At 34.6% G+C, this 22,353-nt stretch overlaps 1 pseudogene; it reads left to right on the forward strand.

The window, feature by feature from the left end:
- Positions 1-775: 775 nt before the first annotated feature.
- Positions 776-18,966, forward strand: LOC100253384 (vacuolar protein sorting-associated protein 36-like; annotated as a pseudogene).
- Positions 18,967-22,353: the final 3,387 nt, after the last annotated feature.

Below are 22,353 nucleotides of genomic sequence, written 5' to 3' on the forward strand. Positions count from 1 at the left end.
TAGAATTTAAAATTAGTTCCCAATTATGATTTTGTATGATAGCATATGCCATCAACATATTGGATATGAAAGTGTTACCTTTCCTAATAGTTTTAGTGGTGACGGATGTGATCCATCAACATATGCCATCAAATCACAACCAAAAACTAGTGTAGAGAACATTGTTCTCTAAGAGAGATAGTTACTACCACTAGTGAGTTTTAGGGGAAGTTTTGTTGCTGCATTCATCGACACCAGTATGGTTGAGAGAGTGCTTCCACTTGACATGATAAGAGTGGGATATGACGGTGATTTGGAGGAGTGAGATTCTTCGACCATTGAAATCGTATTAGGATGGAAAAACACATAATTGGGGATTGAGAAATTTGAGAGTCTACTAAAATGGTTGCTCGTAGAGCTATACGACTTTAATACCATAAAGAAATAAAACATTTGAAGAGAAAAACTCTCCATTTTGATTCACAATTCACATGGGTGTATACACATATAATGTCTTGATACATGGAGTGATTACAATCGTGGATTTGATTTCTAACAAATTTTTAATATAATAAACATAAAAATGTTAATAGAATGACTACAAGAATTGTGAGATTGGCTTAATCAAGTGCGTTGGTCATATGAATTGTCTATAAAAAAAATAAAGAAGAAAAGTTTATGCACTCGTCAAAAATATTATCTAATCGAGTTCAAGATAAAACCTATATGATTAAAAGCTAATACCACATGGAAATATGTAAAATAATAAATATTTTCAGAAGGGCATGATTGGAATAAACATGGAAAGATGTTCACATTTTTCACACATTTTCAAATCAGCGAATCAAAACAAACCTTTTCAGAGGAGCTCTTTGACTTCAAGGCTCAAGCCGGTCCGAACAGGCGTTCCGCTCTTTCCAAACCCAGTGAGCGGGTTGGAGTGAGATTTCGATTGCCGCCACTCTTCTCTGTATTTTCACACCGGCGATCCATGGCCGGAAAATGGCTCCCGGCGGCCGAGCTCACCGCAAGCGGACGCCCAGTTCTCTCCCCCGGAGAAATCGAGAGCTCCCTCCTCTCCTCCGTCGACCTTCATTCTGAAGAAAACCCCAATTTCCCCAACTTCAAGTCCGGCATTCTCATCCTCACCACTCACCGCCTCCTTTGGATCTCTGACTCCGCCCCTGGCACTGCGACCGCGGTGGCCGTTCCTCTTGCTGCCATTAACCACATCTTCCCCCTCAAGAAGTCCATCAAGTCTATGTTCGCCTCCCCAAGGATTCGCTTCCAGGTCTCCGCGGCCCCGGACGGCAAAGTGGATGCCGGTGGATCAAATCTGGCCGTGATCACGCTGGTGCTGAGAGGGAAGGGCGATCACGAAGCTTTCGTGAGCAAGTTTTGGGAGGCGTGGAGGGCTCGGGCTTGGGAAAGCGAGACTCCGAAATCGGGTTAGAGTTCGGGCACCGGAGGGTCTGGTTCGAGGGAGGGGGAGTCTGGGTGGTCTAGTAATGGAATGCGGTTGGCGGGGGATTCGGGGATTCTGAGGAAGGAGCAGGAGATGTGGGAGAGCACAGATAAGAGCTTGCAGGAGGCTTTTCAAGATTTGAATGCTCTCATGGTATGTGTGTTTTGTGGAATTTTCTGTTTGGTTGCTGAGAAAGTGTTGGAAATGAATAGAGGGGTGGAAATGAGAATTATTTTGTGTTGCTGGAAATGTAAAAAATTAAACATGGAATGGAAAACATGTTTGTTAACTTGGAAAAGATTTTCTGAATGTATAATTTTAAGAAAATATGGTTCGTACTGAATAAGTTTTCATTATCTTTTGAAAATATTTGTTGAAAACCATTTTTTGCATTTTTCAAAAAGTAGAAGCTATGGAGTGAACAATCAGATGGAGCACATACTCAATTCTTTCTGCTTTCAAAAATGACACCCAAAGCAAAAGGTTTTTTCTTTCTTACCTTTGCCCTTATTCTTTTTCCTGAAAAACTACAACTATTTTCAAAAAGATAATTTGTTTGTGTTTAGGGCCTAGAATTTTGGCTTGACGGATGATGTTTCCACCTTGTGGTAAGCAAGACAGGATGAATGTTAAAATTCAAGGTCTTGGTTTCTTTTTATTAATATTCTCAGTTTGCTTGCACTTCATTGATTTGGAATTATCACTCCATTTGTTAGGGAAGAAGAGAATAAAAGAGTAGATAATATCATGCTTCATAAAATCTTCTCATTTCCAATTGTTGATTCATCCATACTGGATAGAAAGGTAGAGAACTCGGGTTAGTAGAAAGGAAAGTAAATTGCTCTCTATGCACCAAAATACGTCTTAAAAATGAGGTGGTTTGGAGAGAGACTTGATATAGCAGTTGAGAACTACCATTATGCTTAGAAGGTACAAGCCCTTTATGGAAGTGCTAGGAGGGCTATTTTCGTGTGTTTGCTTAAATTGAAGAAAATGGTGAAACCTTATTTTTCATTCTAAATTATGTGCACACTTTCACTGTCATGGCAAATGCAATTTTGTTTGCAGTTATCCATGCTAATATATAAAACACTGCCAAGCTTCTGTTTTTACAAAGGTGCTGCTACACCTGTGAAAATGGGCACACCAGTTTCACCATAATATTCCAAAAAAAGCTGTATATTAACTTCCTGTATATTAACTTTTAGTTGTTAGACAAAAAGTTTGAATTATGTGAAAGCAATTCCAGAATTTGGATAATGGTTGCAACACTTGTGTGTAGCATGAGCAACCTTCTGGCCCACATTATAGATGCATGTGAGGCTTATTTTTTCAGAATCTGAAGTTTTCTTTTTCTCCTATCGGTCATGAGTGAAATTGCCAAGACAGAATTCTGGCCAGTACTAAATCTATCAATTGAGCTTGTAATAGTTTTTATTGTGTTCTTTACTAAATTTCTTTGGTTTAGCTAGTTTTACGTTTTAAAAAGCGCAGTGGTTTTACAGAGTAAGGCTAAAGAGATGGTGATGCTAGCTGAGAAAATGAGGCAGAAACTTTTATCTGGTCCAACAACTCAACCTGGGGCAAATGATGAGGAAATGGGTTCCAAACAAGAGATGCAAGATTGGATGTTGAGTGTTGGTATTGCATCCCCAGTGACAAAAGAGTCTGCTGGTGCTCTTTATCACCAACAACTTTCCCGCCTGGTTCTTCTCTCTCTCTTTTTTCTGTTTTGTAACAGAACTGAGGTTTTAAATATAACCTTTATTAGAAAAGCATGCAAAGAGAGATGAAGATGTCAAGATAGGGTTATTGAACTTAACTTATTATCATTGTTTTTTTACAGTCAACTTCAGCATTTTCCTGTTAAAACATGTGATGGAATATAAAATTATTACTGATGCAAAAACTTTTTGATCATTAATGGGACTTGGTAGTTTTATAAGTTATATCTGTCAAACCTATGTCTGAAGTATTTGAATATACATACACTTCAAATTTAATGCACCCTATCATAACCCTAAGGTAATGCAACACATCAGGTGGTCCTCATGAGTAGCACAAGGCTCAGTTTTGGGAGATATGATTGATATGGGAAACAGAAGCCGTTGGAAGTCTATTTATAAGGACATTTTTATATTTCCTCTATTTTCCTTAAAGAATTTTCAGTGGCTTTAAGAATGGAATTTGAGTCCTAGTGTGTTACTATGTTGGGTAGGGAGATTTCATATGGTTTTAGGGTTAAGAAAAATATAAGTAAACAAAAACATGAATATTCCTTAATTTTTCTATAATTTTCCTTGTGGACAATTTGGATATAAAAGATAGAATATCCCTACTAGTGTCATGTTAATGGTTCTGACAATAAGTTGAAAATTATAAAGATGAAAAAGCAGGAGCCTCAAAGCATAGAATTAGTAGAGAGTGGGGCCAGGGACATCTGAAGTGGTGGGGAGCTTTCTTGGAGCTAGTAGTTGCAAACTAATTTTAAATCCAAAGATGTGGGTTGGTTAAAGAAGCTAACTAAATTTAAAATAAAAATTTTAATGAGAAATATTTTCTGCTCTCTGGAAGTATTGAATAAACTGCACAAACAGACACACCACTGACCTGGTCTAACTTATCAAGCTTCCATTTGTGCGAATATGCATGAGAGCCCAAATGTTGATAGGTTGTAAACTAGCCCCTTTCTTGATCCACAATTCTCTAGATGATCTTGGAATGATTTAATGGAAGCAAGTTCAGCAGGTATATTGTCATATTATCTTTAAGGCTTTTAGCTTAACCGCCAGAATATGACTGTACGAGCACTGTACACTGTACCCATCCCACCAGTTCTTACACTGTACCCGTCCCACCAGTTCTTGATAAGATCTTTAAAACCTTCCACCTTCAACCACATATTTTCAAATCTGAAAGGAGTTTATCCTTTCCTTATCTCTCTACCATCTAGTAGGATTGTTGCATGGTGTAAGGCTGGATTTGGAAGGGTGCTTTGGAACAAGCCACTGAACTGATTCTCCCAATCATTAGAAAGAAGAAAATGGTCCAGCCTAGAAGCTAACCTGTTATTTAATCTGCCACACCAAGTAAACGAATCTACTAGATAGTGGGAGATCTTTAAGATCCAACTCCTGGATACCATTGCCCCTACAGCAGAAGACTAGTTGTCCCATTCCAAAGCAACTCCCTCAGTCTCCTGTATCTCCGTCTGCAGCCTACTGAAAAGCCTGAAGAACCCTCACTTCCTACAACTCTCAACCCTCCAAAATTCGACACCTCACCTGCTTGTTGAAAACCTGCAGACCCCATGCATCCAGGCATGTGTGAAGCCCCCAATGTTTTCTCCCTTGCTTCCAGCCTTTCCTTGTAAGGAGTCACCTGAGCGACCCCAGGTGGGAGCTATTGAACAGTGAAACAGAGCTGCCTTACAACCACCTGCAACCTCCCTGACACCTTTCTCCCATTTATCTTGATCAAAATCCTTGCCCACTGAAGGTTCTTTCCCCCTGTAGTCTCCTGATCCACCCCCAGATAGCCCCCATGAGCATCACCCACTTGTTTGAAGAAATCTCTTTGCCAAAGGAAAAGCAGAAGGCCCACAATCCTCTGAAACAGCTAGTTTCTGGGCATCATCTTTCTAGCATTAGGTCTTTTGCTTAAAAACATGCACCCGTTCTTGCAACACCCTTTTTGCCTCCCTTCCAAGCTCAAATTAAAAAAAGATAATGGAGCCTCCCAACAAGGATAGCTTTAAGGTTCCCTTTTAGTTTCCAATGATATCTAGCCCACTCCTTTAAAGGAGGTAACAGTGGAGCCTCATCCAAGAAGTCTCCCCACCACTTCACCTGGCACTGCTTAAGTAGCTGCATTTTCAAATCTTATCAAAAGAAGAGATGGAGAAAACTACTCCAATGGAATTAAGAGTATAACCATACATCACTGAAGCACTACATGAACATGTATAAGAAAAAGCTGCTCGACACTCAAAGGCGTAAAAAATCCCCAAAAAAGGACCCTAATACATTTCTCCTCCTTTTGCTAAAAGATTGGTGACATTAATAGCTGAACAAGGAGACCAAGAGGAAGAACAATCCAAGGTGCAAGCAATATCTAGAGTTGGATGGAGCGAGCCATCTTAAAGTAGTGCATGTGTATAATATCTACTATGGCTGTTGTATCATACCATGCAATAGAGGCAAAAATCACAAGAATCTAAGATTGCTTAGAATGAACTTGGGACTTTGTTCTCCTTTTTTCTTTATTGGACATGCTCATTCAGTACACATACAATCAACAGTTTTTTTTTTTAATAGGTAAATTTTTGTCTCCATTGGGACTTGAATCTGGAGCCCCCCACAAACCCTCCCCTATCCTTTACCACTTGATCCAAGATTCAAGGGCTTACATACAATCAATAGGCTTGAACACACTATCCCATAATCAGCCCTTGTCATGTCATGTCCAGTGTGGGTATGTTATACTTTATGGAGTATCTATGTAATATAGGTTTCACAGCACCAATCTCATTTTTCCTCATATTTTACTTAATTCCATTTTTCTTGTTATGATTTTTCATGGATATTTTTCAATGGTTGAATGACAAATTGTCTTTTTTTTTTCACTGCTAGTTGGCAGATTTTGTCAAAATTCCACTTGAGAAAGCTGGAGGAATGATTAATCTTATAGACATCTATTGTCTTTTCAATCGCGCCCGTGGCACAGGTTTTGTTATATTTTTTAGTTTATGAGTGCTTGTTTATAACTTCTTTCATTTCTTGTTAGCTGTGAAACATGACAACAAACTGATCTTTACCTCTCTCTTACACAGAATTAATATCGCCAGAGGATTTATTACAAGCGTGCTCTATTTGGGAGAAGTTTGATGTGTATGCATGACTTTATTTTGAGCTTATTCATGTTGCACTAGGGTCATATATTGAATTTGAGATTATGATGCAAATGTGGAAACTAATGGTTGTCGTTACTCATGTCCAGAGAAATTTAATTGTCAGAGTTATGGGCTCATGTTTAGATGTTTCTAGAAATTTTTCTTATTGTTTTTTGTTTGACAGTCCAGTGATGCTTCGGAAGTTTAATAGTGGAGTCATGGTCATCCAAAACAAGTCTCACACGGATGAAGAGGTAATTTCTTTTATCTCTATCCTCTTTCATGCTGATCAAATCATGGTCTGGTCGCCATTTATCATCTCTGTCTTTTAGTTGGCATAAGTTCGCTACACAATTTTTTTTTTTTTGATCAGAAACAAAATATATGTATTAATAGAGAAAAGAGACATGAGAAGGATGAGAAATCCTCCCCAATAAGTACAAACCTGATCAAAAGAACTAAGTAAACCTTCACTAACCAAGGAAGGCTATACAAGAGATACAAAAGGCCGCATGATTGAAAGAACTAACTTAACTAAGTAAACCTCCACTAACCCAATGAGGGCTATACAAAAGGAACGAAAGGCCTATACAAGTAAAAGAATCCTGACCCTATAACCCAACCCTGGGGTGTACATAACTGAAGCCAACTAAGCTGGATTACATTCAAAGGATAAGGTTTAAAATGTCTGTACAGTAAGCCCAAAAAGAAACATGAAAATGAATTTGATCCCACATCATCTCTGCCATTTTCGAAATGTCCTCGAAAATCCTAACACTTCTCCTCTCCACACAATCCATAGGAGAGAAAGAGATGTGATCCTCCAAAGAGTCTTGCCTCTTATAGAATTCCCAAAACACTTGAAGGAGATCACCAACATATTGCAAATACTGTTAGGCTGAACTCACTCCATCCCATCCTATGAAAAGATTCTATGCCACAGTCCCAAAGTAATCAGACAATGCAAAAAGAGATGATCAATCGTTTCTCTGCTCCTACAAAGGATGCACCAATCTGGGCTAAGGGTTTTGAAAAGTCTTCTCACTTGCAACATGTTATTGGTAGTTACCTTCTTATGAGCCATTAACCAAGCAAAGGCCCTGGCCTTAGAGGGGACTTTTGAGTTCCACAAAAATTAGCTAGGTAGAAAGGAAAAGAATTTGAGACACTGGCTAAGGCTGAAAAAAAAGATTTAATTGAGAAAAATCCGGGAGAGGACGGAATCCAAGCTTTCGCATTTGGAACTAAAGGAGTCAAATGAGCAAGTTAGGCTTTTTAAGTTAACTGGTTGCTGTCCCATGTAATCCATATAAATTTAAAAAAATAAATATTATACTAATAACAAGAGCAATGGATATGGTCCTAAAGTTATTAAAAAAAATATTTGCAGAGGTGGAGATTAGAATGATTCACAATGAATCATTCTACCAGAGATGCTCTTTAGTGAATAAAAGAAGTCAATGATTATGGGTACTATTAATTCTTGATATTGTTATCTTTAGAGATATAAATTTGATATAGGAGGATGAAAAATACTTACAATGAAAGAAAACTAATGAAGATTGGAGATGCCATTTGAACAAATAGCTATTGCATCTTAAAATGCTTGCCAACTTGATTACAAGATCATCCGTAGATAATATTTAAATGCAAATAGTGAATATGTAAAGGTTGCTAATTAAGGAGCTTATTTCTTAGTTGCTGATTTTTCTGGAACGGTGCTACTTGATCTGTTCTCTTCTGCATCTGCAAATCACTGAGTTCATCCAAAATTTGCATCCAAGCAAACCATGCAACATTAATGGAATTGGGGCCTTACATATAAATATGGATGGGAAAGGCCTGTCACTACATGTATGTAATGCAAATTCACCAAAAGCAGTGGAAACTTGGTCCAAAACAAGGATCTTGTGTCATCAGTTGAACAATGTTTGAAGGCTTAGACTATTAATAACCAAGAAGTTCCTTTGACTTTCGAAAATCAATCTCCCTTATGCTAACATGTTAAAAAGAAACAATAAAAAAAAGAAGAAGAAAAAACTGCAATTATTATAAATCAGGTGGGTGGTGTATTTAGCTAATCTTATTAGCATTCCTTAGTTCTGTACTTAATATTAGTGGTTAACTCATGAGAAAGTTAATCTTAGTGTGTAGTTACAGTAGTGGTACCACAGCAAGCTATTGTTGTGGGACTATTCCAGCTACTTCTGGTAGTTACAGTTTGCATTTTTGTATCATGGGACAACTTAAGCTTATTGTAGTTTTGACTGAAGTTACTAGAGTTTTATTTTTAGTTTCTCTTATATCTTGTTAGGGTATTTTCTTAAGTTGAAATCCCTCTGGAAGCTTTTAGCACCATAGATTCCTGTTGAAGAGTTTCTTTTTTCTTCTTCAAAGCTTTTCTGCAAAAGCATCCAGTCCATGGTTTTATTTGGAAAAGCTTTTTCATCTAAAGTACTCTATGTTAACCAAACACGCTGTTAAGTCCTTTAAATATAAAAAAGAAGGGTGTAGTTTTCATAATTGATTTTGAAAATGCTTATGATCATGTAGATTGGGGTTTTCTGGACCATGTACTAGAAATGAAGGGGTTTAGTCCTAGATGGAGGACTTGGATGAGAGGTTGTTTGTCCTTGGTAACTTTTGCAATTGTGGTGAATGGAAATGCCAAAGGATAGGTCAAAGCAACTAGAGGACAAAGACAATGGGATCCTCTATCCACTTTTTCTCTTTGCCTTTGTAGCTAATGTGTTAAGTAGGATGATGATGAGAGGGTCTTCCCCTTGGGGGAGGGGGGGAGAGGAACCCAAAGACGTGTTTTTTGGGATCCAATGATTGAGAGAATCTTGCGAATATTAAATGGGTGAAAAAAGGCCTATTTATCTTTAGGTGGAAGGATAATTCTTATCCATTCATGTCTCTCCCATATTCCTAGCTATTTTTTTTATCATTGTTCAAGATTCCCGCTGTAGTGGTTGGAAAAATTGAGAAATTGCAAAGGGATCTTCTTTGGTTAGGGGGTGGGAGATTAAGAGAGACTATCTTATAAGCTGAGATTTAGTATGTAAGCCTAAGGTGGAAGGGGGATTGGGGTTTGGGAAGATTTCTCTAAGGAATCGTGCTCTATTAGGGAAATGCTTGTAGAGGTTTCCTAGGGAGAGTTCTGCTCCGTGGCATCAAGTTATTCTATAGTTTTAAAAAGCTTAAGGCGTACAAAGGCACAAAGTCCTCTTGAATCCTAAGGTGTAAGGCGTACCTAAGGTGTGGGCTTTAGTGAAGTGAGGCGCACCTATTTTACATATATAATTAAATTTAAAGAGGCTCGAAAAGGTATGTCTATTTTTCCTTGATTTTTCCTTTCTTCTTCTTCCTCTTCTTCTTCTCTTCTGCTCTCAATTCTCACATTAGGTTGCAACACACACGACATGAGCAAAGGCAAAGGCGGCTGATTAGGGCTTTTTTTTGGGTTTAAATGGAATCAAAATGCAGCTTTTCTGAATAACTCCCTAACTCTAGATTATTCTTATGCCAAATAATTCCGGAATCTTGAATTTGTTGCTAGGTTATTTACAATGAGAAAGGAAATGAGAGAAGAGAAGTAACAAATTTGTTACTTTCAAAAAATGATGAGGAAAGCATACAACCCTTTCTAGGACAATGCAAATTACAAAACTTAATACATGTTATTGAGTTATATTCTTTCATACAAGTCATAAGCACTCACATTGAATGACCATTTTGAATATTTGACATTGTTGTGCTAACTTGTTAATTTGAAAACCCTTTGTGGAAGATTATGGCCATATTAGTTCTTAGTTTCTTATCATTCAATAAGCATCTTGTGTTTCATAAAATTAGGTGCAATATAATCCTTATGTAGGGGTCATCCTATCTAACTTTTAGGCATTAAGATTAGGGATGGCAACAAGGTGAATTTAGGGTAGGTCACCCCTATCCCAATCCTTTCCCTATTAATTAAATCAATTTCCATCCCCATCCCAATAAAAAAAATTAAATGGGGTGAGGTATGGTGGGTAATTTTCCATACTCACCGCACCCATTTACTTGTGGGTAATTTTCCATACTCATCACTCCCATTTACTAGTGGGCAATTTTCCATACTCACCACGCTCATTTACTTTCTTTTTTTTAATATATATATGTTAAAAATTGTTCTTATATTAAAAATAAATGATACATTTTTTTATTGGGGGAATTATGTAACCATGAATTGTCCATAAAATATGGATAAATTCAGAATCCAAAAAAGTCACTTTTATGGGGAGTACATTTTGGGGAAAATAATTCTCATTCCATGTACTAGAATAGTAACTTTTTGCAAGTTTCCAAGAGTGCCCTCCAACCAATTGAAGGTGGGCTACCACTTATATAAAACTAGCTGACAAGTACACTTGATTGGACCCACGTACGTAGCTATCACATCACACATCACCACTTCAGCCTTTACATCAAATATGTCATTCGAGATAGTAACAAAATTTTTACCAAAAAGCAACAATGCTAGTAACTAAAAGTACCACTACAGATAGAAGGATGTACTAGCCTATTTATAATTCATCACCACTTTCGCTTGTATATCAAATATGCCACTAAAGATAGCGACATTGTTTTTACTTAAAAGTAACAACGTTAATAACTAAAAGTATCACTATAGATAGCAGGATGTACTAGCTTATTAAATTTTTTTATTGTCATTGCTATGAGTTTGACAGTGATTATTAAATAATATGCTAGAAAAATACACATAATGTACCTTTTAAAAACATTAGTTATTAAAATAAAAACAATTTTATGGTTTAAATTTTTAATTAAACAAAAATGTACTTTTTTTTACATATTTAATAAAAAACATTAGTCTTTTTTTTTTTTTTAAATATCATTGTATTATGATGGGAATTGTGAATTTATGTTTAAAATTTTAATGCAAACACTTTAAAAATTTTAATTTTACATACCTTCAAATATTGCGTTTAAAATTAAATACTCTTAAAGAATGATCATTACTAATTTTTTGTTGGATGAAATTAAACGTAAGTTAATATTTTTTAATATTATTTTTCTGTTTTTATTTTGAAGAAAACAAAAAATGTAGTTTCTACACATGTGGATGGTGTTTTTTTACTTTTAGTTTTTTTAAATTTAGGTTTAATGTTCTATAAAAAATTTAGAAAAAAAAAATGAGACCCATAATATAAAAATTATAAATATTATAAATATAAAAATATTATGAATGCGAAACAAAATAAAATATTATATATATATATATTTGAAATCAATATTATTTAAAATATTAGTATTCATTTATTTGTTTATTAGATTGTTAATTATTATAGGTGAGTATATTTTTATATTAAAAACTAATTTATTTTAATTCATTAATTACACATGATGTTAAAATAAAAATTTAATAAAGAAAAGGAAAAAAATAATGAATAAATGAATAAATGAATTTTACTTTTAAAAAATAAAGTTTGCTCTTTTAATTAAGTAGATTTAAAAAAATAGGGAAAAAAGATGAGAATTATTACAAAATTAATTAAAATCAAAGTATTAAAAAAGAACAAAATTTAATTTATTTAATTGTAATATAAAACTTAATTTAATTTGGTGAGAAGGTGAGAATGGCGGAGAAGGGAAAAAAGAAAACAAAGAAAAAAAAAAGGTGGGGGAGGCTAAAAAATTGGCCCGTTCAAGTGAGGAAAAAAAAAGTCAAACAGAAAGAAAAAAAAGAAAAAAGAAAAAAAGTGAGGGAGCCCACTTTCAATTGATTGGAGGGCAATTTTGCAAATATACATAAAGTTACTATTCTAATACATAAAATGAGGATTAATTTCCCTAAAATGTACTTCCCATGAAAGTGACTTGATTCATGCCCAGTTGAGTATTTTAACCAAAAATATTTATAAATCCTATGACCTTATACTAGCGTAGCAAAGCTACTATAGTATAGCAACTCTAGGATCGAACTCAGGGATGGGTTTTCACTCTACTAGTGATAAACTCTAGATTAGAAATTGAGTCTGATGATTTCCTTTATCATAAACTTAAAGTTTAAAAGAGAATAAAATTTGTTTTGAAAATGGTGACTGAAATTAAACTAACATAGAACTAAGTAAAAATGGAAGAAAGAAAGTCTCCCGGAGCTAAGGGTTGCTAGGATCAAGTTCAGAATGCAAAGTGGAAATTCCGGATTCTTCACCTCGCATTGGGGATTTAACCTATAGTTATTTCCCGAACCAGAATAGGTTTAACAATGAAGATTTAATCCATAAAAAGTCAATAGAAATGGTAGTCAAGTTCCATTAATGGCTTTAGACACTATGGGTCTTCACCTTGAATCACTTTCCAATGGCTCGTACATGATAACTAATGGACTGATATGGATCTAGCAATAAGCATCCACAGAGACCTGAAGCTTACCATGTATTGGCCATTCAAAGTGATTCTAAGGGATTTAAAGCAAAACTTTAGATTTAGAAGCCATTTATGAATTCCAACTACCTGTATTTAATGCACGAGAGTTTTCCACTTTAGCATCTGGACTTTTCACTTAGCTTCCTTCACTCCAAGAAACCAAAAAGTTAGCCTCTCATCCTCTGGGAAAACATCCTCAGAGGTTGTTTGGCTTCCAAGAAAATAGTAGAGAGAAAGTGCAAGCAATAGAGATCTCTGTATTTCACTAAGTGTAAAATTTACATAAGTTGGTCTCCTGGAGAAAGCTCCCCGAGAGTGAGTTTTCAGTGATTACAAGAGAGTTTATATAGGAAGGTAATTTACCCTTCCTTGGATACTTCCTAGCTAAGGAATTACATGAGTGGCTGAATACAAGGAGAAAATGGAAATTTAGACACAAAAATATCAGAAGAAAAAGAGTCGGCAAAAATATCCCAGTTTCGCACGTTGCATGGTAACTTGCGAAAATTTCGCAAGTTGATTTCGCAACTTAGCATCCATTTTCGCACGTTGAGATCCACTTTCGCACGTTGAAATCCACTTTCGCACGTTGAGATCCACTTTCGCAAGTTGCAAAATCAACTTCGAATGCTAGGCTTCACTGCGACTACACAGCTGCCATCCACTTTCAATTTCGGACGTTGAAGTTCCAATTTCGCAAGGTGCGAAATTGTCCCTCAGCTTGATGCAGTTGTCTTTCGAAGGCCATATCTTCCTCATTTCAGCTCCAAATCGTACACGGTTTGAAGCGTTGGATTCTTGACTTCCTGAGCTTTGAAATGGTATATAGCATGTAAAAAATGGACTTCGGGAAGTACTCCAAAAGTGCGAAGGAAGACTGCAGCTGCCGTCCTCTGTTTTCCTTACTCTGTTTTCCTCTCTCCATTGCTTTCTCCTTGCATACTTTGAACGACTAAGGCAAAGGACTATGAGGCTCCAAAGCTTGGTTTCTTCATGAATTTGAGCTTCCAAAAGCTTTGCCATGACTATATATAGCTCTCCCTCATTCTTAAATTGCTTTGGTGAGCATAAAGCTATCAAAAAGCACCAAAACTAACACAATTTGATTAGAAACGATTGCAAGGGTCCTTAACATGTCAATTGAGTTAAAAGGTAATAATTACTACTCAAGAGTGTTTAAAAGAGTTAATTACAAGCTACAAAATAACATGTTTTGAGTAGTAATCATGACTCCTTTGGGTTCTGAATTTATTTGTATTTTATGGATAGGACATCTTTACATGATTCCCCCTTTTTTATTTTGTGTTTAAAGAGAAAGAAATAAAGAAATAAATTAAATTATTTTTTACTTAATTATATATATGCATATATATATGTGTGTTTACTTAATTATATATGTGTGTGTGTGTGTGTGTGTGTGTGTGTGTGTGTGTGGTAATACTTGAATTTGCCCCAAACCCACTATGAGTTAAAAAATAAAAAATAAAAAATAAATCCCAAACTTGCCTTTAATTTGTTTAGGCTTTTCGTAAACCTATTCTATTAGGAGTGGGATGAGGTGGGTGCCCGAAACACTTGCCCCATTCCCATCCCTAGTTAAGATATGCTTTAGACGTGGATGATTATCACCAGAGATTCCCAATATTGAGCATAACTTAGGCTTTCCTCTGTTTGCATAAATAATGGAGGTTTATATCTAGTTGATGCATAAAAGTATTCATTAGGGCAGGTGAGAGAGAACCACAATGTGGTATGTCCTTCATATAATTGGAATAACAATTACCTTTGTTGTTTAAGATATGGGTTTTTAGAAAGGTGGATATTAGATCATAGAAGGATGCATTCTCTTCTCCTAAATGGGATTGCAAAATGAACATTAAAAGCCCCTGATCTATGTTGTCAAAAGACTTTCCAATATCTGACTTCATTAGTTTATTGACTCAGTTCCAGCTTTGGATTTTAGTAAAGGTAATAAGGGCTCTACCTTTCCTAAACTAGTGAGATTGACTTAAAAAAATATCTTCAAAGATAATATTTAATAAATGAGAAAGCACATCCATAATGATGATATTGGTCTTGTTCGGCTGGGTAATGGCTCATATTTGCCCAGGTTTGTTTGGTTTAGGAATCCATGAGCGATACATTGAGAAAAACTGAGAAGTAGAGTTCAATTCAAGATATCCTTTTTCATGTCTTGCAATTCCCTGTCAGCATTAGTTCCTTATAAGTGGACCTCGTTCCCAAAGACAATCCAACATGTTCATTATCTTATCCATCAAACCATTCTTTTTTAAAAACAACATTTTTCTTCCCTTAGAAGAGCCACAAATCTTCTCTACCTTTTGACTTAGCTCTCATTTCTCGTCTTTTCTTCTCAGCTGGTTTTGAACACCATGTAACATCATCTTCAACCACCTTTCAGTGCAGCCACAAAAGAATTGCTTATACAATAAACAGGTCCTTATATAATATAAGACTTACTAAAAGACTGACTTCTATTCATTAGGCCAGCATGAAACAAGAAAGATGTGCCTAAGGCAGTATGAAACAACTTTGCATGCCAAGAGAAGAAGAGAGATGTTCACAATTACTACCACAAGAAAGCTGAACTCCTACCCTATCTCTAAAGGGGCCTGTCACTTCATTCGTACCTTCTTTGCTTAGGTTTCCAACTGGACTTAATGGCCTTTCCACCCACTGCTAGCAGGAGCTAAGCGCTTGAAAAGGCTGCTAAGAAAGATTGCTTCTATTGGCCTTTCTGTGCAACAGTCCACCGTTAGTGGAAAAGAAGGTTACCATACATACAAGAGTCTTTCAGTTCGTACAGAATCTGTTTCTTATCACTCAAGTAGTACAACAGAGGGCAGCCATAGGCCTTTATTCTGTACGCGGCCATACATAGCAACAACTCTCTGTTTTTCATTATTGACTCCATATGCATTGTTACAGTCCGTTAGAAATAGAATGTGCTACTGAAGCTTATTGCATATTATTGAGTAATATTCTTCCACAGAATGCATTGCTCACATTCTATATTATCAGACTGAATATTTCAAACTGTCCTCACAAACGGCCCACTTAAAAACCTGTGCTCCACAGAAGATTTTGACCATATTTGTTCAAATGCAAGGGAAGGCATAGCTCTTTATTCTGTTATAAGACCTATCTAGAAACAACTTTCTGCTTTTCATTCTTCTGTTATTAGTGATTTCTTAGAGGTGGTATGTACCATGAAGATATAGGCTAAACTTTGACCATTTTTGTGTTGAGCCTTCTTGGAAGTAAGGATCAGATTTGAAGTGATTATTCTAAGAAGAAAAACAACGCAAGAAGGGTCTCTTTATAACATGACCATGGTTCATCCCACAAAAGATTATTTAATGTACAGAGAGTAGCATAGGAAAATAGGCAGATAAACACTAGTGTGGCTGACTTCACTTTCTTGAATGTGTCACTGTGGATTTAATGTGCAGAGAGTAGGATAGGAAAATAGACAGATAAACACTTGTGTGGCTGACTTCACTTTCTCGAGTGTCTCAACAGTGGAAACACCCTTGTCTGTGTCATAATTGTTGCATTGAGCATTCTTGAAAGTAAACAGATGCTGTTTTTTTCAAGTGATTATTCTTAAAAAAGGAAAAAATAATGCTAGAACAATGATCTCTTTTGAACATTGTTTGTCACACTAAAGTGTATTTAATGTACAGGTGTAGGTAAACAGGCAGATTAACTCTAGTTTGGCTAACTTTAACATCTTAAATGTATGAATTTTGAGTCTCTGAACCCACCTGAGTTTATAAATTGTGCTAAACATTCTATTCAAGAGGCTGTTGCAAATTGCTTTGCATAATTGAGTTGTGCTACCAAGTGTAGGTGTTTGCTAGGATCAAGTCCCTTGCCCTCAAGCCTGATGCTCTCAAAACTGGGTTGAGTGCAAGTGATGCTGCAATGACATTAGGGATTGCTCCAGCTATGGCCAAGGAGCATCTTCTAACTGCTGAGAGTAAAGGTATGCAGCATGCTTATCTACAAAATTCTTTGAGAATATTATGGATATAATGGAAATTAAATTTACTATTTGATACTGTTGGCAGGTTTTCTATGCAGAGATGTAAGCGCAGATGGATTTCAATTTTATATTAATTTCTTTCATGAAATTGATCCAAGTGATTTATACTTGTAAGTTGCTCTTTCAATGTAGCTAAGCCATATCTTTTGAATTCAAATGTCATCCATTCTACAACTTCTGGTATATTTATAAAATATAACTTCTGCATATTCCTGATTTTATTTACACAATTTCTAAGATAAAAAACTAATGAATTGCCTGCCTCCATTTTTACCCCTGGAATGCCATCTCATTTCTTAATCTGCCTTGCACATGGGTTTTTAAAAAACGGTAAACAATTTATTCATGCTATTTTGATTTGTATCTGGAATTTCAGCATGGCACGATTAGTTCTTTTCTCTATAATTCGTGAAAGCTGTTTGATTAGTGCATTCACATAAATTCATGCCACTTGCCTCTTCAACTCTTTCTTTGATGTATGAGGATGTATAGCTAAACACCAAGAAAATTTATATGCATAAGTGCACCTACTTAATTACTTTTATGCAAATATTGATCTCACCTTGTTCCTTCTCTTGGTCCCCTCTCATTTAGTTAATGAGATTGCTGATTGTTGCATATTTTGTATGTATGTTGCTGCTGCCATTAGGATTTTGCTTTTCATCATCCTTTGTATTTTGGAAGAATTTCTCATCTTTTGCTTGTATCTAAAATTGTTATCAATGAACAGTTGGTTTCTGATAAAAAACAAGAAAAAAAATAGTGATTTTACCTCTGGCCTTACCGTCTAGTTCTTTAAGCAGTAGGGTTAAAATGACTTGTGGAGCATGTGTAATATGATTGAGATGTGATGTTAATCTGTTTCCTGCTCCTTCTTGGACTCTTGATGCTAATATTTCAAGTTTAGAAACGTTTATGCTTGGGGTGAGATTCGCTAGTTTATTAGACTTCCTGTAGGGAAAATAATTAGGAATTGATAAATTTCATAGACATGGTTGTATTTATTCCCTTCCCTATAGCTTACACTATATTCTCGTTTCTTTTTGTCATTTCTTAGAGAGTATATATATTTTTTATCAGATTAGAGGGTACCATATTAAACTTTGCTTCCACTATTATGTTCTTGATGGTTATTAGGGTGGTAAACTTTTGTATGCTCTTTTACTTTTTTAATTTTTGATAGGCTCAACGCATGGTATGTTTCATCAGCTGATTCAGTTCAAGGCATCCTTATATTAATACACTAGTATACAGTCACTAAAAGGAGGACCATTCACTGCATCCTGACATAGCTAGAGAAAAGGGAAATGGAGTTTTATAATGATTTTAATTGTTATGTGTTTGATAATGTTAAAGCTTGATTTGAAAACGACCTTCTAGTCCCTTTTATTAGTGATATGTAGACTGCCTGAAGAATTCTTTTCTTTTTTTGTTTGTGATTATTGTGATTATGATTAACATTATATTTGTACAGTGTGAAAGATTATGGGATCTATGACACGTGGGTTAAGGCTGCCCTTGCTTCTTGGTGAGAGATGCCCTGCCCCTAAAATCCCTTTCTATTTCTTTTCCTTCTTTCCTTTTGATGCAATGGAAAAAAGAACAATTTTTAGGTGTGACCAAAATACCATTTTCTTTTATAAATGCTGAGAATTTAAAGTCAGCTGAGGTGGTTTATATTCATTTTTCTTGTCCTCTCATTTCTTTAATTTTCTTTCTTAATTATCATTATTATTATTATTATTATTTTGTATTTAATGGTTAAGTTGGGAATTGAGCACAGATTCAAGGTTATGGAATTGCACTGCGAATTTAGTTCTCATTGTTGGACCCCAGAAGAAAAGATTTCATTCACACTTAGGTGCTGTTAAAGCTGCCACCTGCTTTTAGTCAGATTCAATCCTACATATATATAATGGAGGAAGGCCAGAGGCAAAAGTACACTGCTCATTTGTATGTATTAGTTGTATTATAAACAATGTTGAGCCATTTTATAGAGTTAGAAAAAGGGTGTGGGAGGAAGCCTGCACTGGACACATGTGACTGGGAAAAGATGGTATATGCATCCCACATGGTTAAATTTTGTTCAATAAAGAAGCATTTTGGTGCTTGCACCTTGTCGTGCAACTCTATTCTCTCCCCCTTTTCTAGATGTTGATTTTGAACTTAGTTTGGTGAAATTCAGAATATTTTATATGTTATTTGATATTTCTCAAGAATTACACGTCACAAGGATTAGTGCATGACCGAGAGCAAGGCAAAAACCATACACTTGGATTGATATGTTTTTGGAGCCTGTTGTTGAGGTCTTTGTTTCAACAATCCAGTCGTGTGGCATCATCATCATAATGCATGACCCTAAACCCTTGTGGATGCAGCAAAATTTGTGGCTTTTACCATTAAACGACACTTAAATGTTTGCAGGGCAGGCTTCTTGTCTTACTATTTGATCACTGAAATTCTAGATTCAATTGGGGGCTTGAAGCATGTCTCTACTACTTGGGACTCTTGTTTCGCTGCAATTAGTTGACTTCCCATTCAGTTTGCTGACATTTGTTGTTGGCAGGTCCTCCTATTGAATGTGATGTCACCGGGACTGAAGAGATTGTTGCTGTCTTGTTGGTAAGCTTACTTGGGCAGTAATAGATTTATTAGGCTTTATCATCACAACTTATTTGAATTTTCACTAAAATTAATCTGCTTATTTCTTTTGTTGGTAGGTATATTCAAGGTTTTACAAGACTCACCCGTACTCTCTTGAACAGGTAAACTATACCGTAAAATCAATTTTCGATGAATGAAAAAGACATATATGATAGAATCGTAATCATAGAATACGACCTAATCGAAATGCATGCATTTGTCAATTAGCCAACTAGTCAAATATATCTGAGCTTTACTAGTAACCAGTTCAAAGAAATCTAGCATTACAGTCTAGTCCCTGATATTACGTAGGACTTGCTTTTATGATGCATTGTGGAGTTGAAAGTTTTCAGTAATGGAAGTTAAATGTATTTCTTCTATAACTTTCTCAAAAAGGGATTATATCCTCTTCAAAAGCAGTCGATTTTCTGATCTTTAAAATGGAATAAGATACAACCGAACTGGAATTGTTAAAATAATTGTAATAATTAGCATCTTGCTTGATTGCACTTTTATTTTATTTTATTTTGAAAATAATAATAAATTTTATAAAAAATGTGGGAATTTCTTTTACCAAAAAAAGAAGAAGTGAATTTACTCTATGTTCTTAAAAATCATTTTTCAATATTTAATTTTTTTTTTTCTTTTGGAAGATAAGTATTCAAGAATTCTTGTAAGAGTTATTATTAATTTTTGTTTTTAAAATTATAAAACTAAGAGTATTTAATCAAACAATAAGACTTTTTGGTTATTGGAAAATTTGAGGGAAAACGTTAATGAAAGAAAATGTGAAGGAAAATAAAAAATGTGTTTAAAGATGATAAGTTAATTTTTATATTATTTTAAATTCATTTTATTTATTTTGACTTTTCATACAAAGATTAAGTAATTTGAAAATATATAATTTTTTTCACTTATTTTTAATTATATTTGCTTTTATTTCATTTTTTTTTATAATGCAATCAAACATGAAAGAATAATTTCTTTTATATATTTTTTTCTTTTCTTCATACTTAATGAGAACCAAACATTACCTAAGAGTATGTTTGTCTGTACTTTTAGAAAACACTCGTAGCATAAAAAAACATTTTTGGAGAAAAATTAAGGGCTTGTTTGTTTAGTGTTTTCAAGAACTGTTTTCTGTTCTTGAAAACAAAAAACACCAAAAACTCGTTTGGTTGAGAGAGTCGTTTTTGTTTTTGTTGTTCCCCGTGTTCTCAAAATGACACTGTTTAGAGAACAACAAAATGTTGTTTTTCCCGTTTTTTTACTGTTTACAGAACAAAATTAAACAAAAAAAAACCATCTGTTCTCCGTGTTTTTTTTTTCTTCCCGTTTTCATCTCTTCTCCAGCACAGTCGCATCGCCTCTTCTTGATTTTTCCCGTTTCTCAGTTTTGATTCAAGGTTCGTGAAATTTAAATCCAATGGCACAACAGCAAAGAGATCCCTAGAACAAATCTAGAAAACACAGGGAGCAAAAAAGAAGCAATTTTTTTGGTTTTCCTTGGGGCTTTTGTATGGATTTTCTCGGAAATCAAATGAGGATGAATTTTCCCGGAAATCGAATGAGGGATGGATTTTCTTGGGAATCAAACGGGGGTTGCAGGGTTTTTGCTTGGATTTTCTCGGAAATCAAACGAGGATGAATTTTCCCGGAAATCGAATGGGGGATGGATTTTCTTGGGAATCAAACGGGGGTTGCAAAAATAATAATAATAATAATAACATGATTAGATTAGTACCTGCGAGGATTGAGAGTGGCAGAGGAAAATAGGGCCTTTTAGGGATTCTCTCGGCTGGAGGGCAACTTCAGAAAAGGGCTTCCTTCATAAAAGGGCTTCTTGATGCCCGATGAGAGAATGGTGGCATTTTGAATTTTATATTTAGTAGAGATAAAAAAAAAATAACAAATCATGTGAACAATTTTATCTCAATTTAATAGAAAATGCTATAATTTTTAATAAAGTTAAAGATTAAATAAAAAAATATTAATAAAAATGATTTTATTATGTTTGATTTATTTTAAAAAAATATAAAAAATATTTTTATTTTTAAATTAATAAAATAAATAATTTTTTTAATTTAAATGAACTATATATCTAAAAATTATTTATAAATTTATAATATAAAATTACTTGAAGAAAATATTTTATTAATTAGAAAAGAAAAAAAAAATATTTCAAACGTGTTTTTTATTTTATTTGTTCTAAATTTTTTTTTATTAACTCAACCAAACATGTTTTTTTTTGTTTTTGAGAACAAAAACTGTTTTTCAAAATTTAGTTCCCAAACATAATTTTTTTTTTAAAAACACTAAAAACTGTTCTTAAAAACTGTTCTCAAAAACTGTTTTCCAGAACAGTTTTCAAAAACAGCAACCAAACAGGCCCTAAGTGTTTAGTAAAATTTGGAAAACACTTATAAAAAGTTGAAAAATAATTTGTAATGTATTTTTTGAGAAGAACTAGGTGATTCTTCTAAAAAAAACACTTTTTTTTTTACTATAAACATTTTAAATAGAAATGTTTCCAAATGTACTTTAAGATTATTTTTATGGGTGTTTTTGTTTGAAGAATTTTTAGTTATAATGTGTAATCTCTAGAAGCCTTTCTGGGAGAATTATTTATAAAATGTTTTTCTAAGAAGCACTAAAAACGATTTTTTAACTTTTCAAATGTGCTTTATAAATTTTATCAAATGTCTGATTTTTCTTCAAAAACATTTTTATGTTATAAGGTATTGTCTAAAAGCATTGTCAAACGGACATTAATAGTCCATTTGATAGTGATTGTAACAAGTGTTTTTAGCTTAAAAACTGTTTTTGAAAAAAGTTAAGTATTTCATAGAATTTAGGCAACACTTTAAAAAA

The sequence above is a fragment of the Vitis vinifera genome, chromosome 13, assembly GCF_030704535.1.
Source record: "Vitis vinifera cultivar Pinot Noir 40024 chromosome 13, ASM3070453v1".
Classification (NCBI taxonomy): domain Eukaryota; kingdom Viridiplantae; phylum Streptophyta; class Magnoliopsida; order Vitales; family Vitaceae; genus Vitis; species Vitis vinifera.